The sequence below is a fragment of the Phyllobates terribilis genome, unplaced genomic scaffold (genome assembly GCF_046119375.1).
Source record: "Phyllobates terribilis strain yellow unplaced genomic scaffold, ASM4611937v1 Scaffold_4__5_contigs__length_816908805, whole genome shotgun sequence".
In the NCBI taxonomy this organism is placed as follows: Eukaryota; Metazoa; Chordata; class Amphibia; order Anura; family Dendrobatidae; genus Phyllobates; species Phyllobates terribilis.
Window position 1 is genome coordinate 162,633,581 of NW_027362764.1, and position 16,974 is coordinate 162,650,554.

At 43.0% G+C, this 16,974-nt stretch overlaps 1 protein-coding gene across 4 annotated transcripts in view; it reads right to left on the bottom strand.

Annotated features, from left to right (window-relative positions):
• The window catches only part of OSBPL3 (oxysterol binding protein like 3), a 186,645-nt gene that overhangs the window by 145,019 nt on the left and 24,652 nt on the right, over positions 1-16,974 (bottom strand). For 3 of the 4 annotated variants that reach the window (XM_073677873.1, XM_073677877.1, XM_073677872.1), the window contains exon 2: positions 2,810-2,946. The exons of the other annotated variant lie outside the window; for it this stretch is intronic. The gene's annotated coding sequence lies outside the window, so the exon portion shown is untranslated. The remainder of the gene's footprint in view (positions 1-2,809; positions 2,947-16,974) is intronic. 4 annotated transcript variants of the gene reach the window in all.

Genomic DNA, 16,974 nt, shown 5'->3' on the forward strand with positions numbered 1-16,974 from the left:
CTTGTAAAGGATGCCATTCACACCATTTCGCAAAATGCATCTTTGTCCGCATAGCCTATTACCAACATCCCTACTATTACATTAGTTGGGCTGCCAATACCATATGTGCACCCATAACCCAGCCACCACTGGAAGGACCCAGCCTGTACCCTGTATAAAAAACATGCAAAAAAAGATGTATATAATTCATGAGGTATGGAGGACCCTTGACGTGGGTTGCGAGCTTGTGTCTTTTGGCCAAAATATAGACCAATACTATTAGCATTTTATAGAAAAGCCCATGGTCCGTAAACACCTTACAACACAGCAAAGGGATCTCATTATTGAGTCAGTGGAAGAGTACAAAAAAAATTCCAAGACATTAGCTAAACCATGGAACACTGAAGACCTTAATCAAGAATTGGCTTAAATTTAGAAGAACAGTGACATTACTTAGAACTGGACGTCACACAAAAATTGATGAAAAGACAAGAAGAAAATTGGTCTTGCTATGCTGCCAAGAGGCCTACAGCAACATTAAAGGAGCTGAAGGAATTTCTGGCAAGCACTGGCTGTGTACTTTATGTGACAACAATCTCACGTTTGGCCTCTGGGGTAAAGTGGCAAGACGAAAGCCTTTTACTTACAAAGAAAAACATTCAAGTTGGCTAGGTTTTGCCAAAACCTATAATAAGTCGGCCAAAAGTATGTGGAGAAATGTGTTATGGTCTGACGAGACAAGGGTTGAGGTTTCTGGCCATAATTCCAAAAGGTATATTTGCTGCAAAGTCAACAATGTCCACCACCAAAATAACACCATACCCACAGTGAAGCATGTTGGACGCAGCATTATGTTTAGTGGTCATTTTTTCTTTTAGCAGATGGAACTGGGGCTTTATTCAAGGTGAAGTGAGTTATGAACAGTTCCAAATATCAGTCAATTTTGCAACAAAACCTTCAGACCTCTGGTAAAAGACTAAAGAAAAAGAGGAATTTTAACTTTCAGCAAAAGAAGGATCCTAAGCATACATCCTAATCGACAAAAGAATGGCTTCCCAAGAGGGATAAAAAGGTTTGGAATGACCCAGGCAGAGCCCAGAGATGAATTCATTTGATAATCTGTGCTGACCTGTAGAGGGCGCAGTACACAGGAGAGGCCCTCGCAATCTAATAGATTTGGAGAGCTTCTGCAAGAAATAGTGGGTAAAGCTTGCTAATTTTAATTTTCCAATTGAACCGTACAGATTAGAGGTGACACTGAAGCTGGAAAAAGTACGAGTGACACACGTAGCAGTGGCGGAGGCTAGAGCCCTGGACCCGGGGAGGGTGAGTAAAAAACAGTTTGTTTTTTTTTACTAGTAGCAAAACTTATAGGAAAAAATGTTTTGAAAGGGGACAACCTCTTTAATATCAGATCATATCAGTGGCTTACAGCTCCAAATGCAGCCAGATGTATTGAGCCACAACAACGCGTCTCTGTACATTCTGCAGTGTCCGCTCTCAGGCACTACGGTTCCACATTTCAATTAGAACATAGCTGCAGTACCCAACAACACCCACTACCTAGTTTACATATCTGTGATGTTTTGGCGCCATACAATGTATACATCCAGGATCAGCAGGAGTCGCAATCAGCTAGTGGTCCAGGGTGTCGCACCCCCATCGATCAGATATTAAAATCATGCAAAGCAAACCTTAGGAGCATGAACTAAAATATTAAACTGAAGCTTTTCTTAGGCCATGTGCCCACGATGCGGAAATGCTCTGAATTTTTTCCTGAGCGTTTCTGCATCTCCCTGGCAGAAAAAACGCATGCGGATTGTACATGCGGATTGTACATGCGTTTTCCTGCCAGGGACATGCGGATGTGAAGCGTTCTTCACATGCATTTTCGCATGCGGGTTGTCAAGCTCTTTTCAAGCGATTTTAGCATCACTTGGAAAGTGCTTGACAACTTGGTCACACTATATAAATCCATGGATTTATATAGTGTGACCGAAAAGAATGGTAAAAAATAAAAAAATAAATATATACTTACCTTCTGATGGCCCCCAGTGTCTTTATTCGATGCGTCTCGCTTGCCGGCAGCTCGAGGTACACTAAAGGACCTGCCGACGCCAGCGGTTGTGTGACCCGTCACATGGCTAAATGACGTCATGGCAGGTCCTTGAGTCCACCACGATCTGCCGGCAAGCCAAGACAAAGACACCGGGGGCCATCAGAAGGTAAGTATAGTATTTTTTATTTTAGTCTTTTTTTTTTTTTTTTTACAGGTACTATGATACCCGGGTCAGGAGGAAAGTCTCCTCTTCTCCAGACCCGGGTACCATCCACACACTGAAAAGAATGGATTCCGCATGTACAGATGCAGTGATGTGAATTCCAATGCAAGTCAATGGCGGTGAAAACGCTGCGCTTCCGCAAAATAATTGGTAGTGCTGCGTACTTTTCTGCAATGATAATTCGTAGCGGAAATTTCCGCAGCATGTGCACAGCACATACGGATTATCATTGGGGAACATGGCAGACCTTCTACCAAGCGTTTTTGAGCGTTTCTGCAGCGGATTTGCCGCTGCGGAAACGCTTAAAAAACGCATCGTGGGCACACAGCCTCAGGAACTCTTTAGATGGAGATGTCCAGCCTGTTGTGCACAAAGTCATTAAAGTATGTAGTTGGTCCACGGCCTTAATGTCAGAACATATACTTGTCCATAAAACAGTGTTCTAAATGTTCAAAAGTTGCAAACGTCTGTAAATTACAAGTGCATTAAGGCTGTTTATTAACCACACAATCTGTTGGATTATAAAAGACATTTACAGTGTAACTTACCAGGATGAGACCAGCAGCTCTACTTCACCAGTATTGAGAAAGATCAACACCAGTTACTGCATTACATACAGGAGAGCAACAATCCTCAGCGACGTCCCAGTCCTGTGACACAATGGTGATGACGCCTTCAATTAATCCTGCATTAACAAAAGGGACAGCTTCACTATGCATTCAATAAGGACAAGTTGTAACACATTCCTGGTAAATGCCAAACACCATGATGGAAACCCAATGAATGCCATGGCAGTTAAAGGGGTCTTTCGGGCATTGTTTATGTGCATCACTTGACAGATTCATTTTCATTAATCCATTTCTAGATTTCTATAACAGAACAGTAAAATAATTTCTAATGCTTAGTCTGTCCTTTATTGTAGCTATCCATTTCTGTAGATCTTTTCCTATTTACCTTTAGGCTATGTGTGCACGTTCAGGATTTGAAGCAGAAATTTTCTGAGCGTTTCTGCATCTCATTGGCAGGAAAAATGCTGTGGAAAAACGCTGCTGTTTTGCCGTGATTTTGCAGCATTTTTTGAAGCGTTTTTGTACATCAATGAATGCTTTTTGGAGCTAAATAAAGATATTTGGTGGGACATTGCTTAAACCCTTGGATTACCTTCAGAACTGGGTGAGTATATTGGTTAATTTAAATGATTAAAGAATGTGTCTGTTGTATTTCATATAAAGAGTTAGCTCTGTGTCTGTTTTTATTTAACGCTTTACTTCACTTTAATCAGGTTTGGTCATGAAAAGGTCTGATTCACACCTTGTCATAACCAAACAAAACAGCTAGGTGTCAGCTAGTCCCATTCACCCAATCTTCATTAGCATTTCTATTGAATTTATGCGGCAGCTTCGAGCTGCTATTTTTAGCCTAGGAAGGTGCCATTTGCAAACATGGTCCCTGGCTATAATTAACAGCTCACAGCTGTTTCATTAGCCCCTACATCCCCCCGATCAGCACTCAGCAGCGCTTTGGATGCAGTATATTTTTGCTGCTTTCAAAACGCGGTGTTCTAATGCCAGACTTTTGATGTTGGTAAATGTGAATCCACCGCATCTAATGACACTTAAATCGGTCAAAATTTTCAGCGGAGATTAGCGTGTCGGCTACAGAAATTGACATGCTGCGGGTGAGTTTGGGTACGTGGCCACAATCAGGAGCCGCTGCAGGTTTGACGCTGCGTGTTTATACAGCGTCAAACCCTCAGCGGCCAAATGTTATAGCATAGTGGATGGGATCTCTAGAAATCCCATGTCCACTATGCGTGCATCAGAGGCTGCGAATCACCCGTGGACACTGACATGCGGCACGTCTTTCAGGACCGCAGCATGTAAAGTTCTTTTGTGGAGTCGCTAGTCTCCGCAACAGAAATTTGACCACTATAATGTATTGAATGCAGTAAATCCGCATGGCTCAGTGAACACATGTGGATTTACTTGTGTTCAATAGAATGGAACATTTTGGACGCAGCAAAAATATGCGTCCAAAGCGCTGCTACGTCCAGATCGTGGGCACAGAGCCTAAAATTAAAAAAAAAAAAAAGACTCCCGCATCATTTTCATAACCAGCAGAGGGAAAGACGACCGCTGGGGTCTGATACTAGTAGCTGGGGAAAGGGCCATTAGTCAACAATGTTCCCTGGCTATCAATATCAGCCCACAGCTGTTTGTTTAGCCTTTACTGGCTAGATTACAGGGGGACCACAGAAAAAAAATGAAGTAGGGTCTCCCAATGAATCTAACCAAAAAAAGGCTAAACAGACAGCTGCGGGCTGATATTAATAGCCAGGGAAGGGGCCATGAATACTAGCCCCCGTATATAAGACGCCCTCCATTACTAAGCGCGTAGTAAAATGGTCGCCGCTTTTTCAATAAAAGACACGGCCAGAATAAAGTATTTTAATGAAATAAAAAACACGCGGTTCTACAATTTTTATTTATTTATTTTATTACCCTCTGTCCTCGAATCCCTTAATCTTCTGAAAAAAAACAAAACGTAAAATAAGAAACAACCATATCCCTCACCAGTCCGCCGTCAATGACGCAGTTCACGTACCGCCAACGATTGTCCCAGATTGGCAATCTGGGTCACTTCTACAGCAGTGACATCAGCAATCACTGATGTCACTGCTGTAGAAGACAGCACTGTATACTGACAGGGGTGTAAAATCGCCCGTTAGTATACATGCTGCTGCAGGAGTGAGGTCACTGGGGTTCATCAGCTGAACGGTCACGTGACTGCAGGTCCTGGCAGCTCAGTAACACTGCTGGGAGCGAGCCCGCTCCCCTCAGTGTACCGCCAGCTGCCGGAAGCATCAGACCGCCGTCGGGGACCAGGAGTACACAGGGGGTCGCTGGACAGTTGAGTATAAGGTTTGCTTTTTTTAATTTTTACTTTTCTTTCTTTTTTTTTTTTTTTTAACCGCGGGCTGGGCAGAGCAGACTTCTGCTCCCCCCAGCCACGCCACTCTCGCTGTTATCAGCTGGAGCGGCGGTTGAATGAGAGGAGTAGCAGTCCTCCTCTCCCGACCCGGGTACCACACGCAGCGCGTTTCCGGTGCACATGCGCGCCCATTGGCTTTAATTGAAACGCAGCAAATCCACAGGTATAGACATTATACCTGCGGTTTTGCTGCGGTTCAATTCAAGTCAATGGGCACGAATTTACAGCGGAAACGGCCGAACAATGGTCATGCTGCTTTTTTTTCCACAATGGTAATCCTGAGAGGAAATTTCCGCATAATGTGCACAGCACATCAGGATTAAAATTACTATAGCTGGCAGACCTATTAACAAGTGGTTTCGCAGTGTTTCCATGGCGTGAAAACCGCCACGAAAACACATCAAAAATGCTTCGTGTGCACATAGCCTTATTCCTTAAATTGCACAGAATACAACAGTTGAAATGATTTCAAATTTCAAGCAAAATCTTTGAACTTATGGCAAGGTTATAGTTCTTATGAAATTAATCTTTGCACCTCAGAAGTTTGCCGCGTAAAAGATTGACCTATAAGTCGTACGTGATAAAACCTGCTAAGCCATGCATCTGTCCACCAAAGCAGGGGACACCCTGCACCACTTGTACATATGAAAACAAGAAAAGCCCAAGGGATCAATAATTGAGCATGATAAATCCCAAACATGTCCTGAAAATAAATCCACAGAGTAAAACTGGTAATACCGACGTATACCGATCTACAGTATAAGATATGAACTAACAGGTGGTAAAATTAGGTAAATACAACCTCAGATGAACAACACATAATAAATTACAACTTGTTAACTAAAACTTATTATTTAATTTCACTGTTATCCACTAACACTCACTGCAGAGTCTCAATGTGATACAGGCTCACTTTGTCTGCCTTCTGCTTGCGATAGGTTTTTCTCTGTCCGCTCCTACGAGCAGGAGACAAGGGAGACAGGCTGATCTTATAAAAATAATACAGTACTCACAGATAGTAAAGACAGCAATTGAGAGGAGTTTCATAAAAGTTTAATGGCTCATCTAATATATCACGGCTCTTATGTAAAGCAGACATTATATGTTAAGCTGCAGGCAAGAGGTAGGTGAACAAAGAGCAGAGCTGAATGGAGCGAGATGTTTGAGAGCTGTTAGTAAGGCTGCGTGCCCACTATGCGTTTTTCAAGCGTTCTTGCAGCGGAATTTCCGCAGCGAAAACACTTAAAAACGCTTGGTAATACGTGCCCCATGGTCCCAAATGATAATCCGCATGTGCTGTGAACATGCTGCGGAAATTTCCGCTGCGGATTATCACTGCGGAAAAATCCGCAGCATGCCCATTAATTTTGTGCACACGCAGCGTAATCGCCGCCATTGACTTGCATATTATCCGTGTCAGCACATTTGCACACACGGATATTAAGCGATTCTATGTGCGGATGGTACCCGGGTCTGGAGAAGAGGAGACTCTCATCCAGACCCAGGTACCATAGAACCTGTTAAAAAAAGAATTTAAAATAAAAAAATACATTATACTTACCTTCTGATGGCCCCCGGCCTCCTCAGCAATGCGTCCGGTCTGTTGTATGGGTCGCAGTGGTGTGAAGGACCTGCCATGACGTCATTTAGTCATCTAACAGGTCACGCGACCGCTGACGTCGGCGGTCGCGTGACCAGTCACAAGGCTCAATGACGTCACTTAAACACAACCGATACAACAAACCGGACGGAGCGGAGAAAACACCCGGGGGCCATCGGAAGGAAAGCATAATCTTTATTTTTTACCATTCTTTTTTTTTTTTTTTTTTTTAACTATTACTTGGTCACACTATATAAATCCATGCCGGTTGCATGGATTTATATAGCGTGACCAAGTTGTCACACTAGCGCCGCCCACATATTTGAATTTTGCTCCTGGTGAGCTCTGAAGTTATGTGGCGCTTGTGCAATATGACACGGCCAGGCAGTAAAGCTTCCAGCGCTGGGAGCCGCGTGTGCCCAGCGAGGCTGTGTAGTTTCCAGCTTCACTGCGCATGCGCTATGACGAGCTGCTCCCCGCGCAGTGAAGTTCCCTGCTGGAAACTCATCATATCGCATAGAAAAAACCTGAGAGTCTGAACTGAAACGTAAATTGGTGTGCATGCAAAGTGTAAATGCATGTTCACATAAGGCCTTTAGACAGAAAAAAACAAAGACAAAAGCACAATACACAAATACCCAAAGTTAAATGGATAAATCGCAAAGTGCATAAAAATAATCATCATAGAGCATGCGCAGCGAAGCTGGTAGCTACACGGTCTCGCCGCCCGGCTCCCAGCGCTGGAAGCTTTACTGCCTGACCATCTCATACTGCGCAAGCGCCACATAACTTCAGCGCTCGCCGGGAGCAAAATTCAAATATGTGGGCGGTGCTAGCCCTGACTAAATGTAGACCCGCCCATGACTGAATATGAGGATTAGACCCCTATGATTGAATGAGCATGTAGGCTTATAAGTATATAAAATGTCATATACTCATTATATTTGCACCAATTTTAATGAAAAAAGCGTGTAATACACATTGCATCACTAACAATGCTATGAGGGCAGTTTACATAGTAGATAGGACATGACAGGTTCCCTTTAATATATTACAATTATATTATAAAGCACTGTGTACTTACAATTGCTCATTTTGCCTTTCTACCCAGCTAATTCTTCTGTTTTCCATTAGGCCTATGGCATCACATAATTAAAAACTGACTAGCTGAATCCTTCTAAGCTCTGTGTAGAAACAGGAGGTCAGTTTTCCCTGCATGACTCATCAGTCACTGCAAAAGCCAATGGCAGGGGCAGAAGGGAGCAGCTGGGTCAGGAGTTGAAGAGGGGAATGATAAATGCAGGGACAAGAGACTTCCTGTTTCTACACAGAACAGAGAAAAGAGAAGAATTAGGCTAAGTGCCCACGAAGCAGAAATGCTCCGCATTTTTTCTGCATCTCCCTGGCAGGAAAAACACATGCGGATTTTACAGACGTTTCTCCTGCGAGGTAGAAGCGTTTGTCAAGCGTTCTTCACATGCGGGTTATCAAGCGCTTTTCCAAGTGATTTTAACATCATTTGGAAAGTGCTTGACAACTTGGTCACACTATATAAATCCATGCAACCGGCATGGATCTATTTATTGTGACCAAGTTAATAGTTAAAAAAAGAATAAAAACTGCAAAAAATAAAGAAATAAACATTATACTCCCCTTCTGATGGCGCCCGGTATTCTCTCCGGTGCGTCCTAGCTCCCCGGTGGCTCGCTGTGATGTAAAAGGACCTTCCATGACGTAATTTAGTCACGTGACAGATCACGCGAACGCCGACGTCAGCGGTCGAGTGACTTGTCACATGACTAAATGACATCAGAACGGGAGTATAATGTTTATTTTTTATTTTAAATTCTTTTCTTTTTTTTTTTTTTTTTTTAACAGTTACTATGATACCCAGGTCTGGAGGAGAGTCTCCTCTTCTCCAGACCCGGGTGCCATCCGCGCATTGAATCGCTTAATATCCACATGTGTACATGTAGTCAAGCGGATATTATGCGATTCAAAGCAAGTCAATGGCGGCAATTACGCAGCGTTTCCGCAATAATGGACACGCTGCGGATTTTTCCGCAATGATAATCTGCAGCGGAAATTTCCGCAGCATGTGCACAGCACATGCAGATTATCATTGGGGCATGTATTACCAAGCATTTAAGAATTTTTGCTGCGGAAATTCCGTGGCAAAAAAGCTTGAAGAACGCATAGTGGGCACGCAGCCTTAGCTGAGTAGAAAGGGATAATGAGCAATTCTAAAGTACACAGTGCTATAAATATGATGAATGCAATACTGTATATTAAGAGAATAAAAAAGTTTGATGGGAGTGCTTTTTTTTTTTTTTTTTTTTTTTTAAGACTGGTGGTGCTCACCTGCAATAGTGTACACAAACGGATTCTTAAAAAAAAAAAAAAAAAAAAAAAAAAAAAAAAACACACCACAATAGTGGCACTCACATGGTTTAATTTATCAAGCATGAAGTCGGGGAGGGTGCTGAAACGCTGAGCCAGCAGCTGCTTTGCTTACTCTGGTGCTTCAATGGGCCTCACATTTGCTTTAACATTCTAATAGGTTCCTAAGAAAAATTAAATTAGCCCTAGGATTCGTTAGGCTAGCTCAAAAGCCCATCTTTGCCATAACCCTAATCTAATGATATTTTTATAGCCATGATCAAGTAATCGTCACAATGTCGTTTCCAGATCACTGTGGCATTCATTTAACATTGAGACCTTACTCTTAAAGTGACATTTATTTCCCATTAATGTCTATTTAGGTGCTGTTCTTTGTACTGGAACCACACAAAAGGGTAATTCAAGAACTCTGACAAGAACAACGGAAATTCTGCTTGTAATTCCTCTATCAGCTTCAGGGAGACGTAAGAGCATTTGTCAACATTGACAAGTGATATGGCTGACTGCTTAAGTATTGCAAAAATCAGTGTTTTAAAGGTGCCAGTAGTCAGAAGCCAGCAATATTATTCCTTTATTCATTACATTAGTGATCTTTGGTTTATTGAAAGATAATGAAGCAGATTTATCAATCATTGCAAGCATAATATGGGATAGTGTCAATTTAAAAGGTCTTATCCGGGTGTTAAAGGGAATCTGTCACCCCCTGGCACTTATGTGACCTCTAATATGGGAATACAGGTGAAAGAAATGTAAATCTATACCTACCTGTATGCCTCATATTAGATGTCTTGTTGCTGTAAAATGTCTTTTTATTCAATCAAGTTTCTGATGCTTGCGGGTCGGGGCCAGGAAGAAATCCCAACCTCCTGTGTGAATTATAATGTTTCCCACCTCCCCTGCACATCACAGTGCTGTGACATGCAGTTGCCACGGCCAAATCTGGGCACTGACATGCAGGGGAGGTGGGAAACATTGTAATTACCACAGGAGGCGGGGATTTCTTGCAGGCCCTGGGTCTGGAAGCATCAGAAGCTTGTAGGAATAAAAAGACATTTCACAGCAACAAGACCCCGAATATGAGGCATACAGGCAGGTATAGATTTACATTTCTATCACCTGTATGCCCTTATTACAGGTCAGATAAGTGCCAATGGGTGACAGATCACAGCTATGGCAAATGATTGGCATTTACGGTCTGTTAAGATGGGCACAGAAGACATAGAAGGAACTTGGGATTTGATAGAACAGGAACAGTGGGGGCTCAGGAAATTCTTGCACAATCTTTGTTAAATCTTATAGAAAATAAAGTTCGATTAATAGTCCAAATTTCCATGGGATCAAAAAACTAAACGGAATGTCACTGTAGACAAAACATGCAAACATTGAAAATATCGAGGAGACTCCTCCAAAATCAGTTGGCCCCTGCAACTGAATGTTGCATTCAGAGCTAGAAAGAACTGAAAAAAAACTGCATGTCCAAGCAGAGGACTGTGCATGGGACTTTGGATTTAATCTGGAGTCTAATTTGTTGCCTGTATTTTCTTTCAGGGTCAAAGTAGTTTTTAAAATGGATTTTCTCATCATCATGAATGAGTAAATGTTATGGCTTATCCGGTGAGGTGGTTTCACTAAGCTGCAGCACAGGATGAACACACAGGCCGAGAAAGATGCCAGATGGCACGTTGGACAGTGAGAAACAGGACAGCAGGCAGACAAGCATAGCAGGACACACCAGAAGACACAGCGCAGGGGAGTAACCAAGTACAGAAAACCAAGATGTATAAAAACTCCAGGAATAGCTGCAGCATTTGGGAATTGGAACTAGCCCAGAGGTAAGTTCGTAGTGCTTTCAGCAGATGAAGGGTTAATAAGCAAACAATGGATAGCCACTGCAAAAGAGATAAAGTGGAAAATTGTTTATAGAGAAGATACACTCTGTTGCAGCAGAAATAGTAACGTGAACATTCGCTAGAAAGGAATTTGATATGCTTACAGCAAACGATATATTGAATAGTAGGTCACAGCCAGGAAACAAATGCAGATTGTAGAAGCAAACAGGAGTTTCAAGAGATGATTCCAGCTGAGTAAACTGTTTGAACAAACCCAAAAAGGTAACAAACACAAGGCTTAGTAAATACTCAGACACAGAGGCCTTGAGTGTTGATGTCACTGGAGTAGCTGGCCAATTTGTAAACTTGACATTGCAGAAAAGGGCGGTGGCCAGTGGAGAAGGGAGCAGAGTCCAGCCCTGGAGCCACGTGCTGAAGAGTCTATAAACGGTGGCCGGTTTTATAGGCAAGAAGCATACGCTTGCAAACTCTTTTCTATACCTACAAATGTTTCTCTGAAGCTGGCTGGATGACTGGATCTAGCCAGTTTCAGAGTGCCTGCACTCCACTGATGCTGCAGAGACAACGCTGCCTTGGCCAACACCATGAGAAAGTGCACAGTTCAGGCCAGTGGCGCATCACCTGGCAAGCAAGAAGTCGAGAGCCAGGGTAGCTCTGTGCACCTGAAGACAAATCATGTGATCAATCCATAAAGTTTAATTAAAATGTCAAATGCACTTTTTGGGAATTAAAGTGCACCTGTTGGTTCACTCAGCCTGTCAAAAATCATAATATTATCAGCCACAAGTTTGGTGCATAAACAAAATTAATATGATGAAGAATTCTCCTAATGATCATCCTATGAATGTTGCCATCAACTCTTTCAGTAAGCAGTTAGTCTTCGTCAGCATTCTGCCAGTAATACAGGTCCTGGAACTAGCTTTCCCCTCTATTCTTAGAATGTGTTGACTTTTTTTAATTAATTGATTTGCAGATTGTCTATATTACCTTCTAAATGAGAACAAGTTGCCAGAAAGTACAGTAACCAAAGACAGTAGATCTACGTTTGGGTTGTAACCCATATACTGATAAATATGATTTTGTTGCACCATACTTTATCTCACTGATGTCAGCGTAGACAAGTATGCCGAAACTCGTAAATCAATTTATTTACTTTGAACTCACAGAGCAGCAGAGTCATTCTGGACAACCACATTTACTGACATCTGGTAACACGGTCCATAATAGTGTTGTGCGGTCAAAATACACTGCTCAAAAAAATAAAGGGAACACTTAAACAACAGAATATAACTCCAAGTAGATCAAACTTCTGTGAAATCAAACTGTCCTCTTAGGAAGCAACACTGATTGACAATCAATTTCACATGCTGTTGTGCAAATGGAATAGACAATAGATGGAAATTATTGACAATTATCAAGACACCCTCAATAAAGGAGTGGTTCTGCAGGTGGGGACCACAGACCACATCTCAGTACCAATGCTTTCTGGCTGATGTTTAGGTCACTTTTGAATGTTGGTTGTGCTTTCACACTCGTGGTAGCATGAGAGGGACTCTACAACCCACAGAAGTTGCTCAGGTAGTGCAGCTCATCCAGGATGGAACATCAATGTGAGCTGAGCAAGAAGGTTTGCTGTGTCTGTCAGCGTAGTGTCCTGAGGCTGGAGGCACTACCAGGAGATAGGCCAGTACACCAGGAAACGTGGAGGGGGCCGTAGGAGGGCAACAACACAGCAGCAGGACCGCTACCTCGACCTTTATGCAAGGAGGAACAGGAGGAGCACAGTCAGAGCCCTGCAAAATGACCTCCAGCAGGCCACAAATGTGCATGTCTCTGCACAAACTCCATGAGGGTGGTATGAGGGCCCGACGTCCACAGATGGGGTTTGTGCTCACAGCCCAACACCGTGCAGGATGCTTGACATTTGCCACAGAACACCAGGATTGGCAAAGTCGCCACTGGCGCCCTGTGCTCTTCACAGATGAAAGCAGGTTCCCACTGAACACATGTGACAGACGTGACAGAGTCTGGAGACGCCGTGGAGAGCAATCTGCTGCCTGCAACATCCTTCAGCATGGTCGGTTTGGCAGTGGGTCAGTAATGGTGTGGGGTGGAATTTCTTTGGAGGGTCGCACAGCCCTCTATGTGCTCGCCAGAGGTAGCCTGACTGCTATTAAGTACCGAGATGAGATCCTCAGACCCCTTGTGAGACCATATGCTGGTGCAGTTGGCCCTGGGTTCCTCCTAATACAGGACAATGCCAAACCTCATGTGGCTGGAGGGTGTCAGCAGTTCCTGCAAGATGAAGGCATTGAAGCTATGGATTGGCCCACACGTTCCCCAGACCTGAATACGATTGAGCACATCTGGGACATCATGTCTCGCTCCATCCACCAACCACAGACTGTCCAGGAGTTAGCGGATGCTTTAGTCCAGGTCTGGGAGAAGATCCCACAGGAGACCATCCGCAACCTCATCAGGAGCATGCCCAGGCGTTGTAGTGAGGTCAAACAGGCACGTGGAGGCCACACACAATACTGAGCCTCATTTTGACTTGCTTTAAGGACATTACATCAAAGTTGGATCAGCCTGTAGTGTGTTTTTCCACTTTAATTTTGGGGGTGACTCCAAATCCAGGCCTCCATTGGTTAATAAATTTGATTTCCATTGATGATTTTTGTGTGATTTTGTTGTCAGCACATTCAACTTTGTACAGAACAAAGTATTCAATGAGAATATTTCATTCATTCAGATCTAGGATGTGTTATTTGAGTGTTCCCTTTATTTTTTTGAGCAGTATATATCACCTTTTAACCAGTAGATCAATGCCCTTAGGATTATCCAGATCATAACCTGCCATAAAAGAGCACTTCGACAGCTGACATTTCCCTGACATTCATGTGATCCTTGGAAATATATGACAACGATGTAAATGAGCAATGCTCTTCTGCACGGCATCTGAACCATGAAACAAAGCACCACAGGACGGTGATAACTAGAAAGTGTTAGAACCTTGCTCTTAGGTTTTTTCCTTTGCTGGTCACATGACCTTGTTGGCCTATTTAATCCTGCTCCGCCCTTCTGGCTTTGCTGGACTTCATTGTATAACTACTTTCTAGCTAGCCTGTGCTCTGTATCTAACTCTGTTAGTTTGCTTGGTCTACGGACCTCTATGTTCTATATATTTTGTTTGTTCGTCTGTCTGCTACTATTTCTGTTAGGAGGTGTCCCATTTTCCTCCCAGTCCTTAGTACTTGTAGGGATTCCTTCCCCACATCTATAGGTCTCCGTACAGACTAGCTTAGGACTTTAGCAGGTCTGATCGCAGGATCAGGTTCCCTGTTACATCGTAGGGATTCAGCTGAGTTCTATCGTAGGGACAGATCTCCTCTCTTTCCTTAGCTCTGGTAGCAGAACATAACAGAAAGCCAATACTCACACCTGGGGCTGGAGATTATCTCTTGGCTCAAGGTACTCGTGGTTTAAAGGAAGCACCAGCTGAGCTCCCCTGGAAGCCCCGTTAACGCTGCTTAGGTTTTATTGATTGTCTCTATCCTTCTCTGTACCATTAGTGGATGAAACAACTGCAGAGAGATCGCCAACTATAAAAAAAAAAGGAGAATTTGTCTTCTACTTACGGAGTATGTCCAACGTAAATTTTGCCACAGAGTGCCCAATGGGTATGTTGTGCAAAATGTAACAATGAGAAAAATGCACCAAGAAAAACACTAAACCACAACATAGCGGCCCTAGGATTCAATAATGGTACCACTAAATGATACAAATAGGGAGGGATGATGCATGAGAACATTATATGCAGCACAATACAGTATATAAGTGACTGCTGTTGTCTCTGTAACCAATGCACCCAACTTCCACTTTACATATTAAGGCCGGGGACACATGTAGACTTTGGCTGTAACATAGGCTGAACAGCTAAAGATCGATGCTAGATTGAAGCATGGTGCAAATGAATGGGGTTGCTTTGTGACCTGCAGAGTACCACGACAAACATATCCAAATGGTTCTGACTTTTTGCAGAACATTGCGGGTGGCATTGCGACCTTATTTGCTTGCATTATGCTGTGTAGCGGTGGACTACAGCATTCTTTAGTACATTAATGGCTTGGGTCAGCCAAAGCAAGAGAGGCCCTTGTAGGAAGCCCTCTGTTCTACAAGACTGAAGCACTCTAATAGGGCAATCATGGACGGTTTTACACTCCACTGTCAGGATACTTCTGGAGAGGTACAAAGAGCCTAGTCCCAATATCTCTGGTCCTGTCTGCAGACCTGCCTTTAGACTGGAGCTATGCATCAAGAAATGAGGTGTAATTTCTGCGACTAATATATTGCTCGAACATATGCAGAGAAAGTGAGGTGAGGCACAGAAAAATTAAAACAAAGTTATTACTAAACTAAAAATAAAAAAAAAAGGCTCAAACTTTTCACTTTTTTATGGAAATGCCCTTTAAAGATACATCTCTGATAATCTCCAACCTCTGACAGTTGTTTCCCATTACAGGCTTGTGATGCAGGAGGAATGTGCTCTTTTTACTGTCCGGCTGAAATTTCGTCTTTATCAGATGTTCTTCTCTCATTAAAGAACAGCCTATATCACATGTAAGCCTGTCCTCATTTTTCAGGTTGCGGTTGTTACACTCACCTCAACACATAAGAGTCCATTTTACAAAAAGCATTTTAAAGGGAAAGTTTCATCACAAAATGACCTACTGTTTAAATTATTTTTTTGCTTTATATGTATAGTTAAAAAAAATGGTCACTTTGTTCTTCATGTCACAACCTATATTAGTAATCTTGCAATTTTTACACTGGACACTTAGCTATTTTAGACTCATATGTCCGGTTCTTTTAGGAAGAGTTTTCAGCAGGCTTCTTATCAGCAGAGGCAGGGTTACAATAACCGGTAACACTTCTATACACAGCTGATATCACCTATTTTGATAGGTTGATCCTGTGTTATTACAGAGGACCTTGCTCCCTCGTCCCTTCACAAGGACACTTGCACACGCTCATTAGATGGGTCTCAGTCAGTCTATTGCTGCTAATGTACATGTTAATTTCCTGAAATAACAGGAAGTTCAGGCACTGTAATGCTGATTATATCCATATGTTTATTTTAAGAATCTGGGAGTATATTTCAGAGACATTTATTGTCGAATTGTTATCCAAATGAGCTGCAAATGCTGTGGCCGGCACTGCACTAACAGCTCTGTTGCCTCTCTTCTATATTCTTCCTTCTCACTGACGGCCTCCTGTTGATGATTGACAGGTTACTCTTCTTTCAGTGAGCTGCCTCTCCTCCTGCGATTTAGCACAAGCGCTGTCATTCCCTTTCATTTCAGGCACAGTAAGATCCAGATGAAGACGACTGTCATGAGTCTGGCACAATCTGCACAGTTATCAGATCCCGCCAGATACGGACCACCGTCTTCATTCCTGCTACTTTTTCCCCAGGTCATTTGCCCTAGTAAAGACTGTCAGTGTCTGGAGCGATCTGCATATTTTGCAGTCTCATTCATCAGCATCCTATTGTGCATGACTGATAGGCGGGAGGGGCAAGTTACTGAAGAGTGGCCTGTCAATCACTGACAGGAGGCAGCATAGAGAAGAGCGGCTGCAGAGCTGTAGGTGCGGTGATCGCCAACTGCACTTGCGGCTCATTTGGGTAACAATTCAACAATAAATGTCCCTGAAAAGTAAACTCAGATTTGTAGAATGAAGGTATGGATGTAATCAGCCTTTATATAGATGCCATTCCTTTGGGGTATAAAATCTGATGACCGGTTCCTTTAAAGTATGCATCAGACCGGAAAGTCATTTTGCAAATGATACAGTGCCGACTGGCGCCTAG